The sequence below is a fragment of the Hyposmocoma kahamanoa genome, unplaced genomic scaffold (genome assembly GCF_003589595.1).
Source record: "Hyposmocoma kahamanoa isolate Upper Pololo Valley unplaced genomic scaffold, ASM358959v1 93, whole genome shotgun sequence".
In the NCBI taxonomy this organism is placed as follows: Eukaryota; Metazoa; Arthropoda; class Insecta; order Lepidoptera; family Cosmopterigidae; genus Hyposmocoma; species Hyposmocoma kahamanoa.
The window spans coordinates 6,449,094-6,459,790 of record NW_020654810.1 but is presented as its reverse complement, the minus strand read 5'-3'; the positions used below and the strand labels follow the sequence as shown (position 1 = coordinate 6,459,790).

The 10,697-nt window shown below is 34.8% G+C and overlaps 1 long non-coding RNA gene across 1 annotated transcript in view; it reads right to left on the bottom strand.

Annotated features, from left to right (window-relative positions):
• The window catches only part of LOC113237604, a 28,881-nt gene extending 23,566 nt beyond the window's left edge, over positions 1 to 5,315 (bottom strand). Inside the window, exons 1-2 of the long non-coding RNA XR_003311047.1 lie at positions 5,273 to 5,315; positions 5,075 to 5,108 (exon numbers count right to left, since the gene is read on the bottom strand). This is a non-coding gene — a long non-coding RNA (uncharacterized LOC113237604). The remainder of the gene's footprint in view (positions 1 to 5,074; positions 5,109 to 5,272) is intronic.
• Between the last annotated feature and the right edge of the window lie 5,382 nt (positions 5,316 to 10,697).

Here is a 10,697-nt window from a genome sequence, read left to right as displayed (position 1 = left end):
GAATGTAGATAATTCCATCCTTCGCTTTATTAAATCCATTAACATGATACGTGAAGAACATTTTAAATATTGTACCCATTATTATCACAGTGAGTCTGGTTTTTTCTTTTGTTTCAAGCATTTTCACTTTAGGTTGTTATTTGCACTATATTATTATATTTACCACGTAACTACACACGTCTTTATACTTTTTTCTAAATTAAAAATAGTGTGTGCAATATTAACACATAGTTTATATTAAGACGTAGCTAACATTACAAACATTGTATGTAATTAAAAGGAATATCAGAAAACAAAGAGACACTGTGTGTCTAAGGCAATAGTTTTGTTATGAACGATATTTATGATTGTTGTAGAATAAAAAATATCTTTCATAATGTTGAATACGTCTATTTCATTAGCATATTGAAAATTTCTTTGTGAAGTTATGTACGCAATTCTTATAGTGTTCAAGCGACGACCATCAATTTGCGACTTTACTTCCATTTTCCAGTATATCCTTCAAGATATCATCTCAAACTACAATCGACTAGAAAATAGTAGGTCTTTTTCTTATGGTATCGATGGCATTCACTATTTTATCGTGGCCCAGAACTTAGCCACGCTGATCCAACTATAAGAAGTCGCCATGCTGAGCTGTGCATGGAATATGTTTGTCATCGTGATGAAAGGATTTGCCAATCGACGTAAGGTTCCCGCCGATTGTTGCCCAGGTTTCGTCAAACTTACAAGGAATACGATTCGTACGTCATTGCGGGGAGGTTCGTTTCGTGCACATCTAGTAGGTCTACAAAATCTATTTATAACAACTTTATAGAACCAATAGAGTTGTAAAGTTTTCGCAATTGCTACACATTGGAAATTAAAACCGGTCTTTTTTTTCAGCAAATCGGAACTAAAACGAGTGTATTTGATTTTTCAAACAAAACCGTCAGCCGTGATTATGGGATCTGTAAAACACCCAAAACGTTAATTTGTTTGAAAAAACCAATATACGTGATTTAGATCAGAAAACATGGTTTTCAAACCACATTTCCAATTTATAGTGCTTTAAGTACCTCCAACAAGCAGTATGAATGTTTTAGGGTAACGTCAATCATCTTAGCAGATAAGAAATAGTAAGAGAAAACTATTTTAGTACGCATATTTGTGGTAAAACTTCTAACATTTTGTTGATGGCTCCAATTCCAGAAACTTCGAAAAATATGCTACTGCGTTGTTGTTCTACATTATCATATTCTTCATTACTAAAAAATCTTGACCTCCTTGCAAAACCCCATCATGTTCGCCGTTACGAAGCGTCATCAGCTTTATTTCTTATTAGAGTCGGGTTACAACAAAATTGAACAATCAAGTTAGAAATCGGCCTTGACCTCATCTCAAAGGAAGTAGTGAACTTTTAAATGCTCATTTGTAATTATATAATCTTTTAGGAAATGTAACTATTTTTCCGGATTTATATCGCGTGTATTTGTTTGTCAAACAAACCGACGTTTCGGGCAGTACTATACCATCTTACGTTATTAAAATGAAGCAACTAGAACATCATCGTAATTGCGTCGCAAGGCGCAGTGGACAAGACATTTTCATTCACATCGATAATCTCTACAAAATTTATTTATTTATTTAATAAAATTCACTTACATTTTTCGGGCCGTTTACAGGTCACATATAATCTTTTTATAGATAACAAAACTTGACGTAGGTATGTACCCTTTAAAGATTCTAACAAGAAATCCAATCTATAGAACAATACACACCATTTTGTGTAAACTAAATGATAACATACTATGATATGAGATTCAAATACTACGCTATACACATACCTGCTATAATTCGCGCCACCAAAAACCACGGGCACAGCAAAATGTTCTAGACCGTGTAAAATCTTTTCCGTTACATAATCATCGCCGAATGAATTTTCAAATGATAAATAAAAATAATAATCTGATTCTATTAGAGCTAAACACTCCTCCATTCTTTCACGGGGACACGGAGAACCGCATCGCCCGTAAATATCCAATCTGTGGCCATATCGAGCCAATTCTTTTTGCAAATGGCGGGCGTAAAAATTACGCCAAGGTGTTTCGCAGTTAGATACAATCCACGCTGCAGCGATATGCTTATTCTGCAGTTTACTTTTGACGTAATCACTTGTTGCGTTCATTTCACTGAACTTCATCCAATGCATATCGACTTTAGGCCCAATCACTTCATCATTCTGATTCTTTATTACTATATAAGGAATCGAAGCATTTGATGTAAGTTTGAACGTGAATGTCATATTGAAAAATCCATTCCATGGTGCATAAATTGGATGATAACCTGGTGGCTCCACAGCATACATGCAATATTTCTGTGTTTCAGAGCGATTTGAAGGTAAATTCGCACTACTTTCGACATCTAAGTTCGCAATGCCAACATGCCAAACATTAAACATTAGAACATCATAATCTATTATATTATTCAAATATGTACGGTTTCTAGTAAGAAAACAGTTATCAAAGGTACAGTTCACAAAAGCTTTTCGTTCCATAGGGATTTTATCGTACGGCTCCCATTCCCCAGACGTCCATAAAAGGATGTAAATAAGTCTGTTCTGCGTCGTGTTATATCCACTGACACCGAAAACTATAAACATTATAGTGAATATTCTATTAAATCGAATACATTCTTCTATTTTAAACATTGTAGACTTTTTTATTGTCACTACTTATTGCAGGTTACATATACGCACGTCTTAAAACTTTCTTCGTGTGATCAAAAATTTAATATTGAGCTATGTCTTAATGGTACGAATATGAATAAGCAATTAAGTAAAACAACAATGTAAACGTTTATTACACGTACATTTGTACATGTCAATGAAATTGTTGGTAAATATTCATTATTGTTATTAAACAAAAATTAAAATTTAAAGAACGCTAGGATATTGTTCATGTTTCTATGTAGGTACCTAATACATTTTTAAAAGTTCCTGACATAGTTATGTCAAAAGCAAATTCAAATGAGAAATTCGTACAATACTTAAATAGTGCCATAAAATTAAGGTATCCTAAGGTACAATTAACAACTGAATTTATAATTCTAGCTGTAGTCTATGTGCCAATTCGTGCTTGCACTGACAGCCCGCCATTGTTCTTAACTGCAATCTCTTGGTATAACTAAAGTCACATGTGATCATAATGTGATAAGAGTGCTTTTGTCACTTGAAAGTTACATGAAACAAATTATGTACTCGTATATATGACATTTTGCAGCACATTTAAATAAACATACAAAAGTTATCGACCTATTCGTTCGTAATATATTAAAATGTCTCTCAAAAAAAGAAAAGAAACATTTTGCAGGTGCGGCCGAATTGCACTAAGAATACGAATTAGTGGAGGACAATGATTAAGTGAAACCCTAATATTAATACAAATAAGATTTCTTTTGTAATCGTTTTATTTATTCTAACAATTTATGTGGTCTAGTCGATCCTCGGTTAGTTATGCAGTTTTAGGCAGATCTCACACAGTACCACTAAATTACATGGCACCTAGCAAATGAAAATAGCATCAGGTTCAATTTATTGTCCGGAATTATAATCACAAATATCACTTAGAGTTCCCTGTAAATCCTTGAGAAATAATTCACTTTTGGTTCTAACTATGAGTTTATGAGGCGTCCAAGTAATAATTGTAATATTCTATGTACTTCCATCGATTCGGATATTTTCAAGATGAGTGCGATTTCGAAGAAGGCACTGAGGGGGCATTTCTTTGACTAATAGGCTTACAACTGCGGTTGTAGTTTTATGGTTTACGTATTAAGTTATGTTTATAGCGACAGGCTTGATAAATTGTGCATTCTTATATTATGTTTCTATTTGTGAGGATCTGTAACTGGCTCTCAGTTATTACTATTATTATATAAGCTAGTTTTAAGCTGTTGGTCTTTCTTTTAAAATAAATAAATAAATGAAATTGTAGGAATTCACATGTTCCACCGCATTTGGACCCTCCATACAACGGTCAAAAGTTATTTACCTACTACTACATACAATAAGGCGCTATCTGCACACACGCAAATGTGTGCGTGAAGTGGCAGGGTTACCTTTCACTTTCTCGTACTATTACGATACGGTTCATCTTCCGGAAAATGAAAGAAACTCCTCTCTTTATCCCATTTAGATGATGATAAACAGTCGTATACAACACAATTCACGACCATTATAAATAGTAAGGTACAAGTTTCGTAATGAATAAATGAAAACTATATTCAAATATCAGACAGCCTTATTGCCGCTCCGTCAATATGACCGTCAATGTGCGGGACGTGGTGCGGTATCTAAAGCTAGGGAGGGGCGAAGAGTGTCCATTCTCGTTACTTTTTGTTCTCTAGCTGCCGAATCCGAACCGAAACGACGGCCGTTACGACACACGATCGTTTCCAGAGAGTCTACTCTTGTTCTCCGGCCTACATCCGCCCGAAACAATTACTGTCAAATAAGTAATAATCGACTAGACAATGTCAAGTACGAAGCTAAGAACAGTAAGTAGGGTTTGTCGTAAACAAGGCAAACGGGTTACGACCGTTAGGGATTCCACTTACAAAACTTTATTAAGGTACAACAAGTAACAGCCCCCAGGTAGCATGACTTAATCGTAAAATGAGCACATATGTAGAGCTGGTGGTCGTATAAGTAACTTAAAAATACTGGACATCTTATACAGTTGTTATAGCTCTCATTAATCGCGTTCATGATATCAACAATTTTTTCACACCATTCGGTCAGAAAATATTGTCATGAATATGGCCCAAGTAAAATAATTGTACTTCTTGAGAATCTTGGTCAATGTGGCGGACTATGGCCGAAATCCTCGCCTGAGTCACAATATTAAAAATGAACAAGAGCATACACAACACACACACACACACACACACACACACACACACACACACACACACACACACACACACCCGCACATAGAGAGAGTGTTAGTGAGAGAGAGAGAGAGAGAGAGAGAGAGAGAGAGAGTCTTTCAATATTAAAAACAACATTTATGAAATTACTACGTTCCATACGTACCTGCTATAATTAGCACCTCCAAAAACCACGGGCACTGCAAAATGTTCCAAGGCAATGGTGAGTTTTTCAGTGACATAGTCTTCATGAAATGAATTCTCAAAAGCTAAATAAAAATAATAATCCGATTCTATTAAAGCCAAACAATCATCCATCCTTTCACGTGCACATGGAACACCACATCTCCCATAAATGTCCAACCTGTGTCCAAATTGAGCCAATTCTTTTCGCAAATGATGGGCGTAAAAAAATCGCCAAGGTGTATCGCAGTGAGACACCAACCACGCCACTGCGATATTCTTGTTCTGCAGTTTGTTTTTGACATAATCACTTGTTTCATTCATATCACTCATCTCCATCCAATGCATGTCAAGTTTCGGCCCAATTATCTCATCGTATTGATTCTTTATTACTACATAAGGTATCGAAGCGTTCGATGAGAATTTAAATGTGAAAGTCATATTAAAAAAGCCGTTCCATGATTGTGAAATAGTATGAAAGCCTGGAGGTTCCCAAGCAAACAAACAATATTTCTGCGATTCAGATCGGTTGGAAGGTAAACCATAACTACTCTCATTATCGAAGTTTGCAAGACCTATATGAACAACATTAAACATTATGACATCGTAATCCATTATGTTTTTTAAATAATGATGATTTCCAGTAATAAAACAATTGTTGTAAGTGCAATTCTCGAAAGCCTCATGCCCCATAGGAATACGATCAAATGGTTCCCACTCTGGAGGTGTCCAAATAAGGATGTTAATAAAGTCATTCTTCGTTTTGTTATATCCGTTTGCATTGAATGTAGTGAAAATTATTAACATTGTAGCAAATATAACCCTAGTAAATTTAGTTATTTCTTTTATTTCAAACATTTTCTTATGATTTTTTATTACACTTAGTTTTTAGGTAGTACACGTCTGAAAACTCAGTCAATATGTATTCAAAATTAAATATACTAAAGTATGTATAAGCCGTAGTAAATACCTATATTGAAACCTAATTAACTGATACAATAACATTACCTAATAATGAGTTACATTTTACTGAGAGTGTTGAATAATATTTTTGATTGTTTTGAAAAAAAAAATTTAAATTTAAAAAACGGTATTGTAATTTTGCCATTGTTCACGCTTTTGAGAATTGCTCTTTACACTTAAGCAATTCGCAATAGTAAACATCTATTAACCACATTCATATGCCTGGCAAGTAAGGTAGATATATATATATTTGTCGTTCAATCTTCAGTTTTAAATTTAATGTAATTTTTAACCAACTTCAAAAAAAAAGGAGGAGGTTCTTAATTCGACTGTATTTTTTTGTGTGTATGTTACGCGATAACTCTAACGAAAAAATTATGTCGATAAACAGACAATTGAAAATTTACAACCACGGATAATATTTTTGGTGCTGCTATCATTTTTGCACTCCAAAACAGCACAATAAGGCATTTTTCTACGATTCTAGAGAATTTGCACGAAAGAATGACACAACCATACCATACAAAGCGAAAATGGCTCAAAACTGCGAACTGAGCTCAAATAGGTCTTTCGAGACCTATACGATAGTTGGCACGCGTCAGACGCTAACTAACTTCTTCTATTGTATTTATTGTTCTGTGGCGCGCCCAAAGACCTGCGAGTGCACTTAGCATATAGGCTGCACAAATTAATACAAATACTACGTTGATGAATGCGTTATGAATAGAATGTATACCTAATCAAAAAGAAACAACATAAAGACGTCTGGCAGTGGCAGACGAGACGATGGGAGACGAGTGACAGTTATCAGAACTGCCACTTTATTAAAAATAAAAGTACTAGCCGGCTTATCTTTCTGTTGACAATGAATTGATTACGAGTAGTACTACTCATAAGTAAAAAGTAATCAAAGAACGTTGAATTATTGTAAAATATTCAATAGTTACATAGGTAATAGTAATTGTAAAAGACGTGTACGTATTATCGAAAACGAACATCGAGATCCAAACCTCGAAATGCTAAGTCATCCCGACCCGAAGATTCGGTCTCGATCGTCTTGCGACGTTAGCGTATGATAATGTGAAATTAAATATTACACATCGAGTTTTAAAAAAAGACTCTCGGTTATAATCGACTACTATCGGTTTTAGATAGACAGAGCACCATTTCCGCCACATGACTGTCAAATTAACTAGATAGAAAGAAATTAACTACAAAATGTCAAACAGGTATGAGTGACAGAAACGACGCTCTACAAAGCCGAAATCAGGCAAATGTCTTTTCTATAGCTCGATGTGTAACATATAAGGCCTGAAACTGCATATACGGTGAACTGTGCCTCTACCATGAGATTACAGTGACAAAAACGTGAAGTAATTTACGCGGTTGCTAGCGAGAACTTTCACAATAAACTCGTGATAGGGGCCTAGCCTCATCTGCTATATCCTCTTCGCAATGTGAAGTGAATCTGATCCAGACAGGATTATTATATTATTCCTATGTATGATCACGTAAGTACCCAGTGTACATTATAATGAAAATATCGAATTTAAATTTTATGGTTTATATTCTAAATGAAAATACAGAGTACCTTAACTTCTAATCTTCGTATTAACTGCCTCTGTAGCCGAACGGTTACCACGCAGAGGTCCCAGGGTCAATTCCCGGGCCGGGAGAAATATTTGTATGGCCTACATTTATTTCTCTCGTGAGTTTGGGTGTAATTTGTGGTTTTCTGTGTCAATGGCATGCGACGCAGGGTTTTTATCTAGTACGGGGCTATGTTGAGTGTGTGCGTAATTATTATTATTATCTACAAAAACCTGTTTTTCATACTAAACTGAGGGCATACTTGGTTGCGCCTGAAGCATGTTACTATTATATTTAATACATTTTAACGCACAGACATCTACATATTGACGGATCTTGTTCCGTTGAACTGAAGGCGATATTCAAACAAAAGTGTACAGCTTGGTGTGCTGTTGATTGTACTAAAGGCGTTTAGAGATTTTTTTATGATACCAACTGTCGGAATGAACAATTCGTGCGCCAGAGGGTAAGCGACTCCACCATATTTGCAGTGCCGTTCAGAGCTTTACATCGCAAAGGTCTGAGGGGTACTGCCACTGCACCCGTCACCCTGAAACATAAGTTGAAAATACCCATATGCCTATAATTTCACCAGCACCCTTCAAAACCGGAACACAGTAATTGCTCGCAGAAATAGGTAAGGCAGTACATCCTTGGACAAACTCTTTCACAGTACGTTCTACAGCCACGAAATTGCTTTTCCCATTGTAGTTTGCTGGGTCTCAGGAGGATATTGTGATTTTTGATATTGTATTAAAACTTACAAATATTGTAATCTCTATAAAAGGGTTTCTTTGTTTATAAAAAAAAAGTAGAATTCAACACACTGATATAAAAAATCTTTATTTATTGTGACGAGAATACCAGGTTAAAAATGGGATTCTGATCGTAGGAACTGTGGGCGCTTGATACGTTCAATCATCCGAGGATGGATCCAAAACATTTAAAAAGTTTCTGACAATCTGCTCCACTTCATTTGGTTCATCGATTTCCTCTGGCCAAGGAGGCCATTCTACGTTCCACCAGAAAGCAATATTATCCAGAATGCTAGTATTGTTTTTATTGTTATTAAGAAAAGCACACAAATTACAGACTGCGGTACTATACCGATCCTCACTAGACAAGTGAAAACTATAATGATCGTGCCATCTGAAAAATTCATAGTATTTATTATTATCGTTTATAATTTCGTTCATTTTTTCCGCCATTTGATTCGGTGCTAACACATTGGCATCCAGGTAAATTCCTTCAGGCATAAACCTGCAAAAGTTAAAAGCGTACCCAAAATCAATAACCGTTTTATTCCAATTCGTTGAAAACCTTATACAATCTACTTGTGAATTAGGGTCATAATTTCTGCATTCATTCACACAACACCTATTAGGCACCTTGGGTTTACTTGTGAATGTATGAAAGATTTTAAGTCATGTACAATTTTTTAACTAATTTAGTTACTTACCTAAATGGTCAGTTGAAATAACTTTAAATATATGTAAAGTTACGTTTAAAAAAAATATTTTAAGTTTTTAAAAACGCGCAGGATAATTCAAGTTATTTTTCTTTTAACGGCCTCGCGTTCAACGAATTTCTTTTGAATGTTTGTGGACGCTTACCTGTTTTATGACTACTTCCCTATTTCCTTTGAATTAAATTCAAGATGATTATTACGCTACGCTTACCACGTACCTGCTATAATTCGCACTTCCAAAAACCACAGGCACTGCAAAGTGTTCTAAACCGTTCAAAATCTTTTCAGTGACATAGTCTTCACCGAATGAATTCTCAAATGATAAATAAAAATAGTAATCTGATTCTATAGAAGCAAAACATTCCTCCATTTTCCTTTCTTTGGGACACGGAATAGCACCGCATTTCCCAAAAATATGTAGTTTGTGTCCATAATGAGCTAATTCTTTTTCCAAATGTTGGGCATAAAAAAATCGCCACGGTGTGTCGCAGTGAGACACGATCCACGCTACAGCAATATGCTTGTTTTGTAGTTTATTTTTAACATAATCGCTTGTTTCATTCATTTCACTCGACTTCATCCAATTCATATCAACTTTAGGTCCAATCACTTCATCGTTCTGATCCCGTACTACAACATAAGGAATTGAAACATTTGATGTGAGCTTGAATGTGAATGTCATATTAAAAAACCCATTCCACGTTTCGAAAATCGGATGGTACGCCGCGGGTTCTATAGCGACCAAACAATACTTTTGTGTTTCAGATCGGTTGAAAGGTACATCCACACCGCTTTCATTGGTTAAGTGTTCAACGGAAATTTGCCATATGTTAAACATAATGACATCAAATTCCACTACGTTTTTCAAATAGCTGCGATTTACGGTAAAAAAGCAGTTGTTAAATGTGCATTTCTCAAAATCTTTCCGCCCCATGGAGAAGGCATCAAAAGGTCCGTAAACTGTTGGTGTCCATATGAGAATGTAAATAAGCATGTTCTCCATTTTATTAGAACCTCTAGCAATAATTAGTGCACTGAAGAATATGAACATTATAGCTACAATTTTTTTAGTAAATGTGGATTTTTCTGCAGTTTCAAACATTTTTAAATGTCTGTTTACTTACACCTTTTTTTTGGATATGTATTTGTATGTACACTTTTGTCGTAAAATTGGTTCAAATTAAATATTGTGTTGAGGGATATCTTAAATTATTTACACATAGTTATTTAAAACAATAAGAAGAAAAATATGTTATAGAAAACATAAACACACTGTCTATGTATTGTTGTAAATGAAATTTTTAATTGTTAAAAGAAACAAATACTTAAATATAAAGAACGCTAAAACATTTTGTATGAGTTAAACACGCCCTTTAAGTTCACTTTTACGCTACTAACGTAGAATAGTATACTCTAACATATGTAGTTGTTTAAGAATATAAAGCTGTAATTGTGTAAAATTTAAATGCTTGCCTAGATATTGGAAAATGTCTACAAACATAACACTCATTGTTCTATATTTACGAGTATAACACACTCTTATCAGCAGCTTATCCATTTGTAGTAGAGTGTATTATGAAAAGTT